Raw genomic sequence first — 19,416 nt, 5'->3', positions numbered from 1 at the left:
TGTCAAAATGCAAAATGAGAAGCAAGAAAACAAGGATGGAGAGAGTAGTGGCCAACGATAAATAAAAGGATTTCCCGGTGGGTTGAGAGCTCAGCAGAGGCTGAAAACCATGACTTTCTGGTGGTATCAATTTTCTAGATATTTGAGATTCTCCAGCAGGATTCAGCTGCTTTGATCTAATAGTAGAGAATGCAGATTGTATCACTGATCTAGAAATGGGAGTTTTGGTGGGTGGAGGCAGCAGAAGCACAAGTGGAAAGGAATCACGGGTACAGGTCAGAGAACAATCCATATGGTCAAAAATGGGATACAGACTGGGTAGGAAAGAGAAAGAGGCCAGGCAAATGTTGATACACGAGGAGAAATATAGCTAATCAATCTCCATGAGATTGAAGAACAGAAAATGTGGCAATGAAGAATAAGGGAATTTTTAGATTTTGGAAACAGTTACAGATGATGACAACATCCAGAGTGTGACCCTGCAGGTAAGTGTCTGAAGTGAAGTGAAATTTAAGGTCACTGCAGTTAAGTAACCATGAGGCTAGTTTTTCGGACAACAGATCATTGTAAGCTCTTAAAATGAAAGCTCCTTGATGACAGGGATTTTGTCTGTTGCATTTACTGCTAAATCTATAGCATCTAGAATAGTACATGGCACATAGAAGGCATTCAGTCATTTGTTGAATTTGTTGAATGAATGACATGGCCTTTCTCTCAGGATTCCCATTATGTTCACTTATCTAATTAAGCCCTCATAGTGAGTCAAAATTAGGCTCAGAGTCAGCTCCCTTGATTATTTCCCTTACGTTCTAGAAACGAAATGGTCAATAAAACAAGTCAATAGTGGTTCTGCTTTTACTGAGTGAGACTTCCCACAGACATTTGGATAACTGACTTTGATATCTTAGCTCTGCTCCGGTTCTGTGATTAATTTCCACAACCTATTATCCAAAAGATCACAGAATTAAGCTACCACCCTCAGTCTTGTGGATTTTCACACATTTATCTTCTTCATATATAGTACTTCACCTGCCCCCTACACCAAGTCATTACTACATACAGTCTTCGCTTTCAGACATTTTTTTAATTGATGTTTTAATAGTTTACAACATTGTGAAATTTTTGATTGTACATTTTTGTTTGTCCATCACCATATACACGTCTCCCTTCACCCCTTCTGCCCACCTCCTACCCCCATTGCCCCTGGTAACCACAATACAGTTTTCTCTGTCCGTGTATTGGTTTATATTCCACATATGAGTGAGATTACACATTTTTTAATACCTTGTCACTTTTGCATTTTAGTCAGTGCTACCACTAACATTACATTTACCATTGAAAATAAAATCTAAAGCTTAACAATAGGGCAAGAAGTGCTCCCTAGGTCACCAAGTTTCCTCCTCAAAAACTATCAAATAGCCAGTGGCCATGGTGATAAGAAGAGAAGAATCCATTGTGCTGCAGTTCCCTTTTTCACTAATTCATTAATTCATTCATTAATTCAACCAATATTTATTATTTATTCAGTAAATATTTCAAAAAATATTTACTAATCTGCTTACTCATTCTATTTTCGCTAGTTTCTGAATCTGTTCTGAATAGTCAAATAGTCAGCATTGCGACAGTGGTGAAAACAAAGGCGGGAGATGGGGATTCTAGCAATTACTAGCCAGTCACAGGGAACTGTATGAAGTCTGGCTTCCTTTTCCGTAAAAGGTCTATCCCACAGAGTCGATACGTGGATCTTCACAGATTCTATAACATCAGTAAATAGTCTCGGTAAATGTTACAGTTCTTTTTAAATGCTCAGCACCAGTTGAACATATTAGAACAGAGAGTGACATCTGGAAGAAGAAAGAGATCACTGCAACCTCTCCTCACAGAACAGTTTTGGGAAAGTGCTGATGTTCTGCTTTATGATGATATAGTTTCCAAAGAGCCACTGAAAATAAAAGCAGGGAGCACCTGTATTTTTTTTTTTTTTTTTTGCCTTTTCCCTACCTTATGACTTCTACAGAAAAGAAGTAAAGAAAAAAGACAAGAAAAAAGGTTATAATAATGAACTTTATTCTTATAGCCTGATTAGAAAGCATACTTTTTCCTCATCAAACAATAACACCTGAAGGACTCAATTTCTAATCTTTCACCAAATGCCAAAAATCCTGGTAAACTCCATTTCAAAGTAATACTATGTACTTGCCTAAGTTTCTTTATTACAATAGTATTAGAGAAATTACTAACAGAAAGAATATTTTTCAGAAACATATTATGTACCAAAAAAGGAGAAGACTGCTATAAATCAGAGAACTATTGTGAGAATAAAACAAAATAATGTACAAATAGTAAGTACTCAATGAATTCTGTTGAATCAGAATCTGCCACAATTTGAAGCAGTCTTCTTGAAAACAAAGATTGGTTGATACAGACTCTTAACTATGCTAAATCCCACCTCTCCAGAGTTGAATATATATTGATTACAGACTGATTAGTGACGTTCCCAAAGATTTCATATATTCTTTGCAACACATCACTAAAAAGCAAAAAACCTTAGGATGAAAAAAACACTGTTTATACTGCTTCACAAATGGCATGAGTAAAGGAATGAACACAAATAAGTTAGAATCATACATTTTCACAATGGCAGAAACTTTAGACATCATGGTCTCCACTCCTACATTCTACAGGTGACAAAAAGTAAAGTCCAAGGTCCCATGGTTAGGTCCCATGACAGTTGTCTTGGAGTTATATGATATTTTTAGAGCTAACTAATTAGAACTAAAATAACCAAGTTTAGGAAACATAGCCTTTCTTCTTCTATTAGGTCAACTAAAAATTAGACAATGGGCAAAGAAGTTTCCTTAACACTAGATATTATCTGTAAATGTTATCCAGAACCTGTACTCAAGCCCACTAGATTGCAATATGTACACCTGGAAACAAGATTTAAAAATCTCTCTCTACAAACCTTTGTAACTATAACACCAAGCTATATGTTTGTAATGCAGGAAACTTGGATGGGGGAGAGGAGAAGAGACTATGACCTAACCTTGTTCAGATTAACAGAATTCTCTCTAAGGAATAAGCTAGTTAAGGCACATGAGCTGAATTAAATTATACAATATTTAAGCAAGCAAATATCTGTTAGTCCAAGCTTTACCTTGTAAATTTTTGGTCATACTAGATGTGTTAAATAATAACCACTAGAATGATTCCCAACCACAGACTTAAAACAGAAAGTTCATTAGGATATTATTTAGATACCACATTTTTTTTATTAAATAAGCATCTTTACAACCTATGTTATAGTGGATAGTAAATATTCTCTTGAGAAAATTGAAGTAAAATTTGATAGTCATTGAATATGAAAAATTAAAATACATTTTAATGTGTGTTTTCATAAAATTCTTGGAATTTAAAATGCAGATTAGGGAGCCAGCCCTGACGGCCTAGTGGTTGAAGTTCAGCGCGCTCCACTTTGGCGGTCTGGGTTTGGTTCCCAGGCGTGGAACCACACCACCTGTTTGTCAGTAGCCCTGCTGTGGTGGTGGCTCACACAGAAAAACAAGAAGGACTTACAACTAGAATATACAACTATGTACTGGGGCTTTGGGGAGGGGAAAAAGAAAGAGAGAGGAAGATTGGCAACAGATGTTAGCTCAGGGTGAATCTTTCCCAGCAAAAAACAAAATAAAATAAACTGTGGATTAGGGAAGGATATGACACCCTAACAAAGTTCTAAATTAAATAACAGAATGAGAGAATCCATAAAAACCACTTTAGCAATAACACAAATGGTTTCACAAACTGAAAACTTCCACAAGACAAATCACAATCCCGTAATTACTGATAATTCACCATACTTGGGGGGATGTTCAACTTTCATTGAACCAATTAACTTCAAAAGAAATTACAACAGTCGTTTAGATTATAGCAGTTTAGAGCTCAGGCCCTTCTTGACAAATACTGAACTTGATTTTCTGAATTCCGCATTCAAGAACATCCGATTGGAAGTCAGGATGTCACACATCCTTATGAAGCTTGGATTGTAGTCTCCAGCTCCTTAGACACTAATGTGGTATCACAAAGGAAATGTTGTTAAGGCTTTGAACTCCAGGCCGCATGGAGTCTGAGTCATACATGCTCCCATGGGAAAATGAATTCAGAGCTCCAACTTGAATTGCTAGCAACACATTTTGTCCCACCCTCCCCTAGTACCCTGCCTATCAGGCAAGGGGAGAAGGGATTCCCATGCCTCCAAGCCATTTGTGGTGGCTAAGAGAATCTAGAGAAGGGCGAGAAAAGTAGGGCAGCAGCATGTGAGGAAACGAGTAAGCCAGTTAAGCTTGATGAGGTAATCTCTGCACTTCCCCAAACCTTCTTCCCAGGGTTCTCTCACAATGCCACATTCAAATATATTGTAGTTTAAACAGCCCAGAGAAGAAGAACTCTATGGATATAAACACTTCATATAACATTGTCTGTAAGGGCAAATCATTTACGTTCTAAACAACCACCTTAGAAATGAACCTTTGGAACACAACCATTTATAAGTAACTGCCATACTCAAAACGAGGTTTTTTCAATTAACATTAAAGTAAGTAACAAGTTGACTGCCAGTAAAGAAAAACATTGCATTTTATGAATGATTTGATAATGAGAATCTATTCTAGAATCAACATTCAGAAAGTTACATGACCTTAGTACCTCCCTCAAAATTTTACAGATAAGAACTTAAGGCAGATGGAGGTTAAGAGATTTCCCAGAAGTCATAGGACTTCATAGCCAGGTCTTCAGATTCCTATCCAATATTCTTAACACTGCATGAAATTTTTGAGAGCCTTCTTGACGGCCAAACTATGTCTTTCCAAAAGCTATCTGTCAGAGCACGTTAGTGATGAGGTCTGGGACTAAGTGCAACTGTAATTAGGCAGTGATCCCGCCTCTCCGTCTTATGCTGTTTCACTCCTCCAGGCAATACAGCCTGCCACCCCAAACTTCTCAAGGTGCTCCACTGCTTCATGTTATCTTTTTCCATATATTTCCACATTTCTCATTTACATCAAGAAGTAAGTGAATTGAAAAAAATTCTGCTCCTCCTAGAAAGAAGTATTTACATTTTAACAAGGAGTAACACCTTCAGCTCTAACTGGAATTGCAACGTAAGAGTAGTAAAAGTTGGCTCAACTTAGATGTTCCATAATAAAAATGCAGGACTGTAATAATCCTTAACCAATAATATGGGGAAAAAACGGTTGTACTAGTCCTACTTTTATTCTGTATTATGCATTTAGACTAAGTCAAAGTACAAAACTGCGTTGAATGAAATATTTTCAATTTATGTAGAATTGTATGTGCTGTTCAAATAAAGAAACAATGAAAAAGGGCAGTGGTTTTGCTGGGGGGGAGGGGGCGGTACGGGGTGGGTTCTAAGATAGCAATGGCCCCAGAAAAGTGTACATACTATTTTTTTCATATTTCAGGAAGTTGACAAACATCAGCACCTGCTTCCCTCCCCCATTCCTCAAGCCCATGAAGTCTTGGTTAACATTCTCCATAGTAGTTGCCTTGAAACCTGTGACTGGCCCAGAGAGGAGAAGTCATCCTGACTCCTTGTATGACAAAACTGACCAGGAAATAAAGGAAACCCAGGCACAGTGTAGCAAGGCAGAATTTTAAAGGAAACTCCGAGGAAGTCACACCAAAATGTCTCAAACTTAAGCCCTTCAACAAGCAGTTCATTTTCCCTAAAACAAACAAATTGGGCAACCAGATATCTCAGAAGAACCTATGTTTGATCCTAAGCACCGTAAAAAAAAGGAAAATTCTGAGACACTGTGGTTATAGCTAGGTTTCACTAAAAGAAACTATGAAGGCCTATCCAGGTAAATCATCTCCCCTGGTTTTATATCCCTGCTAGAAGCAATGTGCTATAAGTTTTACACTGAATAGCTCATCCATCTTCAAAACAGATCTCTGGATTTTTAAAGAATAATGATGATGATGATGATGATAACAGCTAATAACTACAATGATTGATTACGACACATCAGGCACTATAGTCAGCACTCTACTATAGTAGTTGGTTTAATCCTCATAACAAGCTCATAAGTACAATTATATCCTTATTTGTCACATGTTGGAAACTGAAGCACAGTGAGGTTAGGCAATTGCTCATGGTCACAGAGCTACTAAGTGTCAGAGGCAGGATTCAGACATAGGCAGTCTCACTGTATTCTGTATACAAATTTCTACTCTCCAAAGCAAACACTGACTCCTCCCTCCATCAAACCACCTCTTCCTTCCTCATTCCTATTTCAGTTAATGGCCTCTATCCAGTCACTCAGAAGAGAAACCAGAATAGAACTTCATCAGGGGCCTAGTCAATTCTTCCTCTTGACAGTTTGCTGGCTCATCTCTGCATCTGCTCCTCACTAACTCTACGACCTTGGATACTCGATCTCCTCTCCCTAAGCCTCAGTTACGTATGAAACTGAGTTCCTAAGAGCACCTAAATTTGTTGTGAATATTAAAATTAAATGATATAACTCATATAAAATGCATAGCACAGTGCATGGCAGATTTTAGGAAGATCAAGAAGTTTAGCTATTATAATCATTACCTTGAATCTCGTCCTTCTCCTCTAACCTTATGCCTAAGCACTCTCAGGCCCTCATTTTCTCTCTCACTTGCAATACCAACATCCTCTTAATTGGTCACTCTGCCTGGTCTATTTTCCATCCAATCCAAATACTACAACTGCTAAAAATGTCACTCACATTCCTTAAAATCATAAATGACACTCCAATTCCTAGGGAATAAGACCCCAACTCCTTATTATCATGCTACGCAATTTCCTCCACCATCTAACCTTTCTAATCTTTCAACACATCTCATAACACACTGTACTACCCCATAATTCCTCCTAAAGGTACACACTTTTTCAACAGGATTTCACTAATTTTTTTTTAATCACGTGCTACTGCTACAGAAATTCCCATTAATCCATTAATCACCAATCAATTACTTTTCTACATGCCTCTATCTTAGGACTCATTGCATTGTATTACAGAATTGTACTGTTTCTTTCCAAGCTAGATTATACTTTCCTTAAGAAGGGAAATCAGGACTTATTTGTTAAAAAAAAAAATCATTTGTGCCTAACACAGTGCCACAAATGGCAAAAGCTCAATAAACAAACACCAATTCATTTAATACTAACTTTGAAAACATTTTAATATTCAAATTCCTTTAGGAAATCTTCCCACAGCTAAAGCTCTGAGAAATAAATAGGCACATTTACAAAAGCATCTCTCCATTCCACAGCAAGCACTTAAGGTGCTAAGGAAAATGCTACAGAAACACCTAAAAACCTTACCCAAAATTTTTAAATTAAAAACAAACAATTTCAGCAATAAAATCTTGGATGTTTATTTTCCCTAAGTTAAAGATTATAATTTAGAGTACACAGTTTAAAAGTTCTTCAAAATCAATTGTAGACATGATGGTTTTCCATACCTCCTAAAGAAACACTAAAAACACAGCTTGGAGCCTTATCCTAAATGTGAAATGAAAATAATAAAAATAATTTATATGGCAACACCATAATGATCAATAGGTTTTAATATATATTTTGGATAAGGTAAAAGATTCTGCAAAGTAAGTTTTAGAAATACTAAACACAGATATTTACAAGCTTTAAAGACACCCTGCAAGTGTAGACAGCACTAGTTTCCTCTTATTCCTTCGTAATTCTTACAGACATAATGAAAATTAGCTCCCCTTCTAAAGAAAACAATTTAGCTGAGGCAGTCAATTATAGACAAATGTGTTTACTGTTGCAAAACATTTCACATCAAGAAAGATCACAGTGAGATCCAGCTGAGACCCGGTTGCTTAATCTATTGCTCTCTAACCATCCATGAAGATGGATAAATAGTAGGAGGGAAGGTCATAGGGATTGGGACTGATAGAGAACAGAAATAAAAAAGGAGAACATATTAAAGACTTTCTGAGAAGATGCATTTCAAATACAACATATACTTAATATTTTTTTCTACCACACTGGATTATCATCACAATTTAGTTTCTATCACTGTGGTCTAAATGCAGACACATGTAAAGAAAAAGGGTTAAAGTTATAAATGAATTACATACTAGAAACAAACACTATTGTTTCTATGGTGTATAGGGTATCTTTTGGCTATGAGATTACTTTCTTAAAATGATTTAAAATGTTCAGAGGTTGGTGGTATAGTAAAAAGCATAGTAGACTAAAACTCAAGAGAGACAGTTTTCCATTTTGCCTCAAACTCTCTTTAGGATCTCAAGCAAAGTGCTTAACCTTTCTGATCCCCATTCCTCTTATACATATTAAACAAAACCAAAAACAAAACTAGATCATCGCTAAATATCTTTTAGGCTGTGAACTTTTATGACAGTACAACATTCAGAAAATAGTAATATAGTAATAGTAAGCAACAAGATTAAGATTAAAATTACACATTCTAAATGTTCCCTTAAATTGTGCATAATCAGGTTTTATTAAAACTACCTTACTGAAATTCTACTTTTTAAAAATAAGGTGTAGAGAAAATAAATATATTTCAGTAGTGTGGAATGTATGACTTAGAAATATTCTCCAAAATATTTAAATAAGGCTAATGGACAAAAAAACTTCAAGAATAGTTATCAGCATTCCTGTCTTTGGAAGCATCATTAAGAGGAAATCCAGAAAATGGCAAAGGATTTTAATCTTTAATAAACTCTAAGTCATAATGCATTAAAGGTCCAATAAAGTCTAGATAAGCAAATATTAAAAAGTAGTATAAGGGCAGGCTGATAGATATAAGCAGCTGTCCTACAGTTACACCAGTAAAACCTCCTTTTACCATTGGCCAGGATACAATGAATTTCGCACTTCAATGAACGAATACCCACAAGCAATAACAATGAATGCATTTTATGAACTGATAAATATGTTTTGTTGCTCTTTCAAATAAGCTACATTATTATAATAAAAGAGGAAATCATTCTTACCATTGTTTTAATTTCACACTCATCCAAACTAAGTATAATAATTATGCTGTTGAAATAATATGTATGCAATTATGACTATTATTCTTCCATCTAAGGAACTAAAATAAGTGAACTACAGAACTAATAAAAATTCCATGGTAGCAAACCACAATCAGAGCAATCTTAAAGAGGAAAGAGAAAGTAAAAAATTAATACACTATTATTACACTTTAAAAGTTCATAATACTAAAATGACCATATAAATTTGATTTCACTTCTGCTAAAAAAATAGAAATTACTAAGAAAAAGTTAATTCAGCCAAGAATCAAATGCTACTGCAACAGAAAATTTAGATATACTTAACCAGAAAATATTCCAAAGTACAAAGACACAGGTAATTTTAAAAAAGAGATAAGTACAAGAACAAATCCCTAGAAAATAGCAAACCATCCCAATAACAATCTTGGGGGTGGGACATGGTTAAACCATTCCCCCCAGAAAGGCTTAAAAGTAAAGAAAAACATAGAATCCTAGTTACTGCACAGTCTAGATATCACTTTCCAATATTTCACTCAAATATTGAGGAATTCTCTCTCTCAATAAACACTTCCCACCCATTCCAGCTTCCGACAAATTGTAGTTATAATGAAGTTCGTCTTACTTGATTTAAAATGTAAATCCCTCTTACTTTCATTCTTTTGATTACAACAAAATTACTGACTAGACATTACCAGGAGGCATTGGTTGGACTTCCAGCTCCCTCCTAGTTTTTAACCCCTCATCCTCATTGGCTTCTGCACTGCCTAAATTTAAAAAGAAAAGAAAAAATATCCTGTTGACATCCTCCTCTTTCAAGATTACTCAAGGGTAGTCTATACCAGCAGTGGTCTTCTCACCTCACCTCACTTCTCTGTGCACTGCAGTCTGCCTTTTGCCCATACTCCTCTACCGAAACTACTCAGGCCATGATCAACAATAACCTTCTAATTGCCAAATCCAATCTAATGGACACGTTCCAGTCCTTATCTTATTTGACCTCTCTGAGGAACATGAAGCATATGAGACTATTAATCATTCATTTCTTAAATCTCTCCTCTCTCTTGACTTGTGAGATGCCAAATCTCTTTTGGTTTTCCTCTTACCCCTCTGACCACTCCTTCTCAGTCTCCTTGGCTGGATTCTTCTTTGCCAGCTCCTTCACACTGGTGAGCCTGTGCATTCTCTCCTCCTCCTCCTCACTTCCCTTTCTTTGTGTTCTTCTCCTCCTCACTTCCCTTTCTTTGTGTTCTCCTTTCACAATCTCATCCACTTGTAAGGTTTCAAGTATCACCTATATATGTTAATGGCTCCCAAATCTTCATCTAAAGATGAATCCAGAATTTCCTTCAAATCTCCAGACCCTTATTAAACAAAATGTACCCAGAACATTTCAGGGCAGTATCATGGGGCTAGAGAGAATAATCTTAGGATAACAAGTTCTATTCATGCCCCTCTAATTTAGGGCTCAATTCATTCGTTCTCAGCAGCCAAAACCTCTTTCCAAAGCGATAGCTCTTCTGGTTACCTATCACTGATATGACTAAACATCTCCATTTGCCTGGGACAGTCCTGGTTTACGCCTGTTTTCCCAGAGTAATTATTAATGAAATTCTTTCCATTTTCAAAATAACACCTGTTTGGTCAATAAATTATATGATCACCCTACCTGCCCACCCATCCTTTCTGATTTTTCATGCAGTACTAGAGGAGTCCTTCTCCCTTCCTGGACTCTTTACTCCCTACCTTTAGAAACCCTAGTTCTATTACTAGGAAACTTTCCTATATCCTCTACCTTCACACAGAGGGATCACTTCATCTCTTCCTCTTAATAAATCACCGTATACACCCAGATCCCAGGCCAGGAAGACAAGTCAGTATTATTCTGGTTTCCGAAGGTGACTTGGGCATCATTATTATCCCAGTTTATCCATGTTTAAGGCTATATTATAGCTATGTTTATAACTGTCACCTACTGACCTTTGAGTCATTCATTTCCATTTACTGAGAACTTTATTATACAACTCCTGTCTTCCTCTCCACACAAGATCTATTATTCTGGGGTCTCTATTATCTGTAATAATTAATCCCAACACACTAGGATTTAGAGCTCTTTGACTTCATCTTCTTCAATGACCCCTACTTTGCAGAAGGCTAGCACAGTTTAGTAGTTGGGCATAAGGGCTTTGGGGCTAGAAAGACTCAGGTATTTTCTGGTTGTGTGTCTTGGGGAAAGTTACTTAACCTCACTGAGCCCCAGTTTCCTTTTTAAAATGGAGATCCTAATATGTGCCTCACTGGATAACTGTGAAAAATAAGTATGATAACCTATGGAAATCATTTAATATAGTGACTAGTAAAGTACTCAATAAATAGTAGCTTTTATTAATATTACTATTGCTGTAATTAGCACTATTAATCTTGGCTACCCACCATCATCGGTCATACTCTGGCCCTTATCATCACCTGCAATTTTTCCAACTCCAGAATGTTAAATTTAGGACACTCACATCACATGTGCCTATTTTTCCATCTCGAGTACTCCTTTACCTCCTACAGCTTACTCACTGAGATTCTTCGCCTTCTTCATTCTCCGCATTCATCAGCCCCATCTTGGCCTGGCTTTCTTCCTTAATCAAGCAGGATACCTATGGATCAGCCCTTCAATTAGCAACCTCAATACCACTTTCAATTTCTTGACTTCATACCACCATCCTACCCAAGTTTCTCCATCATACCTTCCCTTCCAATCCCCATCGAGGTTCAGCCTAACTATTTGCTTTCTGCAATGTCATGAGGAGCTGCTGGAGAAAACTGCTTAACCATTCTGACTGGCCTCTTTCTACATTTGTGATTTCAAGGGTGTTTATCACTATCAAGCAATTCGGTCACTTGTCCCTGGTCAAGTCCCTTTTCCAATCACAACAGTAACTTTTCTTTTCCCCTCAAACATACCCCCACCCATGCTCTTACTTCTCAATCTCAGCAGACGACTTTGCTTCACAGAGACAAGAGATGCCATCCTGGATATTTATGTATATTGTATTTATTCCCTATTTCCTTTTCTTTTTTAAATAGGAAGATGTATCACTGCTCTTCCTCAAGGTAACCCTTTCACCTGTGCTCTTGTTCCCAACCCTTCCATTTCCTCTGAGATTATGTCTGATCACCTTCTTTCGCTTGTGGCTTCAATTTTCTTTCCTCTTCAACAGCCCCTTTCCCTCAGTCCACTAAAGTGTCCCTGACTTTCATCTTTAAAGAAAAAGAAATCTTCCCTGATCACATCTCCCCACTCAAGCTTCCACCCACTGTCCTCCCTTTCTTACCAAAAGTATTTGAAAGAATATATTTACTAAATGAATGAAGACTTTTTTATTTGGTTCAGACTTCTCTCCTGAGCTCCAGACCTATATATTTTTAAAAATTTAATTATGTCTGACTCAGTTCCAACACAGAATACAACAACTATTTCCACCAAAGTGGTGTGAACTGATGAATTTCCTGTCTCCAAACCTACTTCTCCACCTGTATTTTTTAAATTAAGATCAATTACCAGCATCACCATTCACGAGTAAGACAATCTAGAATCCTTAAAGCCCACTTTGATTCCTCCCTCATCTTTACCCCATATCTAAGCAAGTCCTTTCTAAAGTCTCCTACATCTGTCCTCTTTGTGTCTTCTCAGGGCTCCTCCTGTCGGGGCCCTCCTCATCTGACACTCTTAGGGATGTTGTGAGGGTTAAATGAAATAATAAATGGGAATGAACTCTGTAAGATGTGAGGTGCCTACAAAAATTATTTAATACTATTATATCTTTGGCAAAGTGAGCATGAGGTTAGCTTAATATGACTTGTTCTCAAAAAAACCAATTCTGGGTCTCAGTAATGAGTGCTTTCTTTTCTAACCACAAATCATGAAGCATCTGTTTGGCAATCTGGTCTATAATTTTTCTAGGAATCAGTTTCAAGATGTTCAATGTATAGTTTCTGGGCTTCACCTCCCCCAAGCCCATTTTTAAATTTAAAATATGCAATTCTTCAGGTTTCTGGCAAAATCCTTCTATTCTCTTTACTTTTTAAAAACCAGTGGTGGCAGTTGTATAAACATTTCTAAGTATGTGTAGTACTCTATCTTATCATTCATCTATTTCTTCCACTCATTTAAAGTGGCTAGAAGCTCTGTTATTTCCTCATCCATTTTGAGTTTCAATTTCAAAGAATCACATTTGAATGGAACAACGATTAGCCTTTTGGAAAAGTGTTTGATTCTTTTCTTGATTAATTAAGATGATCACAGTTTAAGCATTACTCTTTCATATTATTAGATAAGATTTTTCTTTGTTTTTTTTTTTTTCTTCCCAGCAGTTAGACCTGGAAAGCATTCAAAATTTCCAAATGTATCTCTCTCAATTACTATAAAACAAGGCCAGGAGAATTAAGAGGCACAAGGACAAACACTGGTGAGAAACAACAGCAAAAGAAAGTAGTGTCAAAGAGAATATAGTGTCTCCATCAACTCCAAGATCAGTTTATAATTAGTTATTAATCTGAGAGATTTTTATATACTTTCAAGATATATTTAGGTTGAAAATCCACTTAAAAATATTAGCTCATTACCTGGGTTCTTAATGGAAGGGGCAGACCTTAAATTCTAAGAGCCTGATATATTTTTGATACAAGTTTTACAGATCAAATTCTATTGCTCCAAATACTGTATAACTTGATGAAAAAGATCTCCATTTAACATGTGATGGCCCATTTATTTCAAGCCATCTTTAATGAAACGGAAGAATTAGGATAATCCCTGTATATTACTGACCTATTAGTAAAGTATTAAAAATAGAGGTCATTTCTATTTTAATTTCACAAATGGCCAAGTGAAGCCACATTTGATAACAAGATTTCTGAGGCTTAAAAAAAGGTTCTTGAACTTAAGGCAGGCATCTAAACATAATTCAGAAAAAGATTAATCAGATGAAGGTGTTTAAGCTAAATACAGCAACAAACTAAAAAGGTACTCTGAAATTCTGGATTATATGGCTTTCTCTACAACTGACACTAACAAACAGATGTTCTGAGCAAGCAAATAAAAACAAAACTACATTTGGTCAAAAGAATGACTAGGTTGATCAAAAGAACTAAAAAGAGAATGAGCAGGCAGTTTATGGGTGAAAATATTAAGTCTCTCTCTCTCTTTTTTTTTAATAATTTTATTTATTTTTCCCCCAAAGCCCCAATAGATAGCTGCATGTCACAGTTGCACATCCTTTTAGTTGCTGTATGTGGGACACGGCCTCAGCATGGCCGGAGAGGCGGCGTGTCGGCGCGTGCCGGGATCCCAACCCGGGCCGCCAGCAGCGGAGCGCGCACACTCAACCACCAAGCCACTGGGCCAGCCCTTAAGTCTCTTTTATAGTCAAGATAATGTAAAGTGTCTTCAACACAAAGTCACTAGCGTTTACTACTACTAATCTCCACTTGGATGTCTAATATTATTGTTTCTAACCAACTCCTAACCTTTTCCTTACCAAACTGTTCTTCTCATAAACCTCACCTCAGTACACGTCTATCCCATCTTTCTACTTGCTCAGGACAAAATTCTGGTGTCTTTTAAATCTCCTGTTGACTCCACCCTCAATTTATCCACAAATCAACCACTCCACCAATTCTACTCTGGTCCAAGCTACATCATCTCTGGCCTGGATTACGGCAAGAGTCCACGAACTGATATCCCTGCTTCTGCTCCTGACCAACCCCGCCCCGCCCCGCCCCGCCCCGCCCCAAAGTCTGTTCCCCATCCAGCCACCAGAGCAACCCTTTTAACACGCAAGTCTGATTACATCCCTTCTCTATTCAAAAAGATGAGTCCCCTTCTCACTCAGAGTGGAAGCTCAAGTCCTTACAAAGGCCTACAAGGCCTCAGGCAATCTGATTTCCCATTCCCACTTACCTCTGACTTCATTTCTGCTACGCTTACTTTGCTCACTCTACCACAGCCAAATTAGCTTCTCTGCTATCCTCAAACATGCCAAGTACACTTCTGCTTCGAAGCTTTTGCAAGTGCCTTTCCCTCTGCTTGAAGACTCTTCCCTAGAGAGGTGCAGGGATTACCTTCTCATTTCCTTCTGGTCTTGGGCGCAAATGTCATCTCTCTAGGAAGTCTTCTCTGGCTACCTGTAGCTTAAATTGGAACCTTCTCTCCATTCCCTATCCTCTCTCTTCCCTGCTTTTTCTCTCTAGTCTTTAACACTATCTGACATAGCACATCCTGTATTGGTTTATTATCTGAGGTCCTTACTAGAATGTTAAGTTCCATGAAAGAGGGAATATTTATCTGTTTAGAAAAGTGTTTGGGACACAGTAGGTGCTCAATAAGTATTTATTAAATTTATACATGATTATATAATTTACAAATTGCTTTTACATAAATTAAATTACATAGTAAAGCATTTTCTTCTTAGACCCTCTTCCACAAATTCTCCAACCTTTGCAGTACCAATATGGATGACAGCAAAGAGCCATCAAAAAATGTTGCTGGCAGACTAGAAGGATGTGCAACTATGACATACAACTATCTACTGGGGCTTTGGGGAAAAAAATAAGGAGGAGGATTGGCAATAGATGTTAGCTCAGAGCCGGTCCTCCTCAGCAAAAAGAGGAGGATTAGCACGGATGTTAGCTCAGGGCTGATCTTCCTCAAAAAAAAAACAAAAAACAAAAAACTGTTGTTGGCGGCTGGCCGCGTGGCTTAGCGGTTGGGTGCGCGCGCTCCGCTGCTGGCGGCCAGGGTTCCGATCCCCGGCACGGACCGACGCACCGCTTCTCCGGCCATGCTGAGGCCCAGTCCCACATACAGCAACTAGAAGGATGTACAGCTATGACATACAACTATCTACTGGGGCTTTGGGGGGAAAAATAAATAAATAAAGTTAAAAAAAAAAAAACTAAAAAGTGTTGCTGGCTACTTGCAAAGCTCTTTAAAACAGACACTCCATATTAATTAACTACATCTATAACAGGAAAGCTCAGAGTCAACATCTTTATTAGCATAAGGTTTCTGGGTGTGGAAGTTTAAAGTAACAGAGCATAATAGCCAAGATTCATCAAGAAGAAAAGCCCAATTCAGTTTGTCCTATCAATCTGTTAAAGAAACCCTAGGGAAAATGAGAGCTGAATTCAACATTCAAGAAAACGTTGGTCCGAATTCAACACCAATGTATTCAACACAAGATTCAACACCCTTAAAATTTTCTATCTGCTTAAAATAAATCTCATCAACTACCAAGCGCTGTCACTGGGTGTGTATGGTCTGCAGAGCATATAGGGAATGTTTTGTTTTGCTTTGTTTTGTTTAAGCGGATAATAATCAGGGATAGGAAGCGTTTCTTAAATCCTCTGAGCTTATCCCCTCCACCACTAAACAACCCGTTGGCCTCCACACTGTGGTGCCGGGGTCTTCCTGGGTCATTTCCTACACAGTTTAATCCCACCAGAGGCGAAGGGGCATCTCAGCCCAGGCTCCAATGATGACCAGGACAGACGGCAGTTGTCTCAAAGGACCCTCTGGAGAGTCTCTCGCCTGGCCAAAGGGTGTCCCAGGCAGGAGGCAAAAAGCAGCGGACCAAGGCGCACGGGGGAGATGACAGATGGGCGAGCACCTCGGGACAAGAGTGCAAGGAGCCATCGCAAGGGTGGTGGCGCGGAAAGCTGTCAACTCTAGACGTCCAGCCGCTAGCCTGGCCCCGGTCGGGGCTGAGGGAGTGCCCCGGCACAGGATAATAAATACACTGAAGACAGCAGCAAATCGCCGCCAGCCTGCTCGACCTCCGCCCCCCGTGCGCGGGGGCCCAAAGTTAGTGGCGGGTGGCCGCGCGGCCGCCGAAAAGGTCCGGAGGGGCCAGACGGAACTCTGCCTGTCGTTCAGCTGCTGTCAAGGGCGGCCCGCGCCGCGGGGAGACGTCCGGGAGCCGGAGAAGAAGCTCCGGGCCAGGCGTCGGGCCGAGGGCCCCGCGCCCTCAGCCAGGCAGCCCCGACCCCCAGCCCGGGCTGACTGCCAACACCCCACACCGCCTTCCCTCCAGGCCACGGATAGGGTCCGGTATCCCAAGCCCTCAGCTGGTGCCGGCGGCCGCCTTTACCTGCTCTTTGGCCGCCGCCAGCGCCGCGCGCTCCCCGTCACCAGGAGAATCCTCAGTCGTCGTCGTCGTCGCTGCCGCTGCCGCTGCCACCGCCACCGCCACCGCCACCGCGAACTCCCCACGCCCGCCCCCTCAGGTAACCCGGGAAACCGGGAACACCACCCCTTCCCTCCCCCCGTTCGGACCAAGACCCGCTCGCTTGCGCGTGCGCGCTTGCCCCGCCTCGCGTGTCCGGAGCAGCGCCGGCGTCGCAGGCGTGACGCGTGGAACCGCCGAGCCAATGGGGGAGGAGGGAGGGCGGGCCGAACCGCGGGGTTGGGGGGCCGCGGGGTTCCACCGTGCGCGGGAGAGTCCTGCCTGGTGTCCCCACGGTCCCGGCTTTCTGTGGGGCCGGCTGCGGCAGGCCCGGGCGAGAGCGAGCACCGTTTGAAAAGCATCAAGCACATGTGTAGCGTCCGCTTCCTCCATTCAGCACAGACTGTCATCCTGTCCCCCTTGTGTAGGTCCAGAGGATAGGAGTAGAAGAAATATGGGAAGGGGTCGGGAGAGTGAGGAAGGGTTACCCATGAGGAACCCTAGCCTTCCTCCGGGGCCTGGAAAAAGCCATTTTGCAAAGGTTACTGTAGGCTTCTTTCATGAGACGTCAAGAGGTTTACGAAGCCACTGTAGAATTAATTCAGCGCAAAGGTGTAATTTTCAACTTAGCCCTCTTCAAACACAGTTATATACACCGTGCACCCTCAGGGTTATATGCCTTAAAATAGCAGTGCCTCTAGAGGGTGGGAGCCGTAGGTTAAATACAAGGATGTTTTGGCTGCATCACGGACTGCCGGGCCCAGCACACGGCTGACAGGCTGCTGCTGCTGGCAGTTGGCATTTTAGAAGACACCCCTCCTTACCACCCAATCACTGTGATAGGCCTTGTGGCGGAATGTCGGAAGTATTGGGAAGGAGCCTGAACTTTGAGGTCTGAGGGTCCAGGGTTCAAGTCCTAACAAACTACAAACTGTAAGCAAATGGTCTACAAATTGATCCGAATTGCTTTAGAATCAACAACTCCACTAATTTTTGCATAGGAATCAAGAAATAGAAGTAGTTTAGGATGTTATATCATAAGGCTGTATACTAAATGCAACTTCTAATACCTCAAACTCTCATCTGACCCAATGACAAAGTAAATAGTTGCCCAGTGATGTGGTTTGAACGGGCTCTAGGGGAAAATTCCGTGCTTTAAAATATCTCTTCACTGACGTCTGAAGTTCAGCCTTTAGCAATTGATAACGTTTGGGCAGAGGTTGCCCACTTCCTCTGGCAATCTTTTAAAATGCAAGTACGCCAGAGATGGGCAACATACGAAGTCACTAACAAGGTAGTGAAAGATGTCTCAGGAAAATTGTCACTCATTTGACAAATAGATAACGAGCACCTACTGTGTGCTAGGTGCTGGAGATATTTTGGTGAATTTCCCTGAATTCAGAGGAACAGGAAGCCAAACTTGGCCTGCTTCACAGTTTTACCTAGAACTGCGCCTACTCTTATTTACACATCAGCTTGCACCCACAAATCTCAAAAACACAAGTCACAGATATGTTAAGTAACAAGTCAGTTTCTGTTTCTCTTGAACAAAAGATAAAAGATAATCATGATTTCGTTCAAGCCAAAGAGAATGAAACAGACTTTATATGACAATGGTACACAATTGGCCCTCAAAGTATTATTTATTTGTCAAAGGCACAAAGTGATGTTATTTGTGACTATTTTTTTCTCTGTATATCTGAGTCATAAAGTATTTTAACCAAGCTACTACAGTTTTGACTTTGTTCAAGAGTATTTTAGAACATAGATATTAAGTATACATATTAGATAAAACAGTTTAAAAGATTTCAAATGAACACAAGAAAATCTGTCGTCAAGTACACACAATAGAAGAAAGAATAGAGAAAAAGTAATAGATATGTAGGAGGAAGACCTACTTATGTATATATCACACACCGGAAAACTTTGTAAGTGGGAAAGTCTCCAGATAATTTCCAAATTAGATTTGGAGATTAGAATCTGCAAAATTAAATTCTAGGATGAAATTATAAATTCAAGATTTTAAAAGATGCAGTTAATATATTTGTGCATAATTTCACATTAATTATTTCCCAAAATACCTTAAAATAATAATTTCATGACTACATGGATATGTAAATCAGATCATGTCACACCTCTGCTCAAAAACCTG

The 19,416-nt window shown here is 39.4% G+C and overlaps 1 protein-coding gene across 1 annotated transcript in view; it reads right to left on the bottom strand.

The window, feature by feature from the left end:
- Positions 1–17,282, bottom strand: part of LYST (lysosomal trafficking regulator) — a 179,766-nt gene extending 162,484 nt beyond the window's left edge. The window contains exon 1 of the mRNA XM_058542978.1: positions 17,190–17,282. The gene's annotated coding sequence lies outside the window, so the exon portion shown is untranslated. The remainder of the gene's footprint in view (positions 1–17,189) is intronic.
- Positions 17,283–19,416: the final 2,134 nt, after the last annotated feature.

The sequence above is a fragment of the Diceros bicornis genome, chromosome 6 (genome assembly GCF_020826845.1).
Source record: "Diceros bicornis minor isolate mBicDic1 chromosome 6, mDicBic1.mat.cur, whole genome shotgun sequence".
In the NCBI taxonomy this organism is placed as follows: Eukaryota; Metazoa; Chordata; class Mammalia; order Perissodactyla; family Rhinocerotidae; genus Diceros; species Diceros bicornis.
The sequence above is the reverse complement of the archived record's forward strand: the minus strand, read 5'-3'. Positions and strand labels throughout refer to the sequence as shown.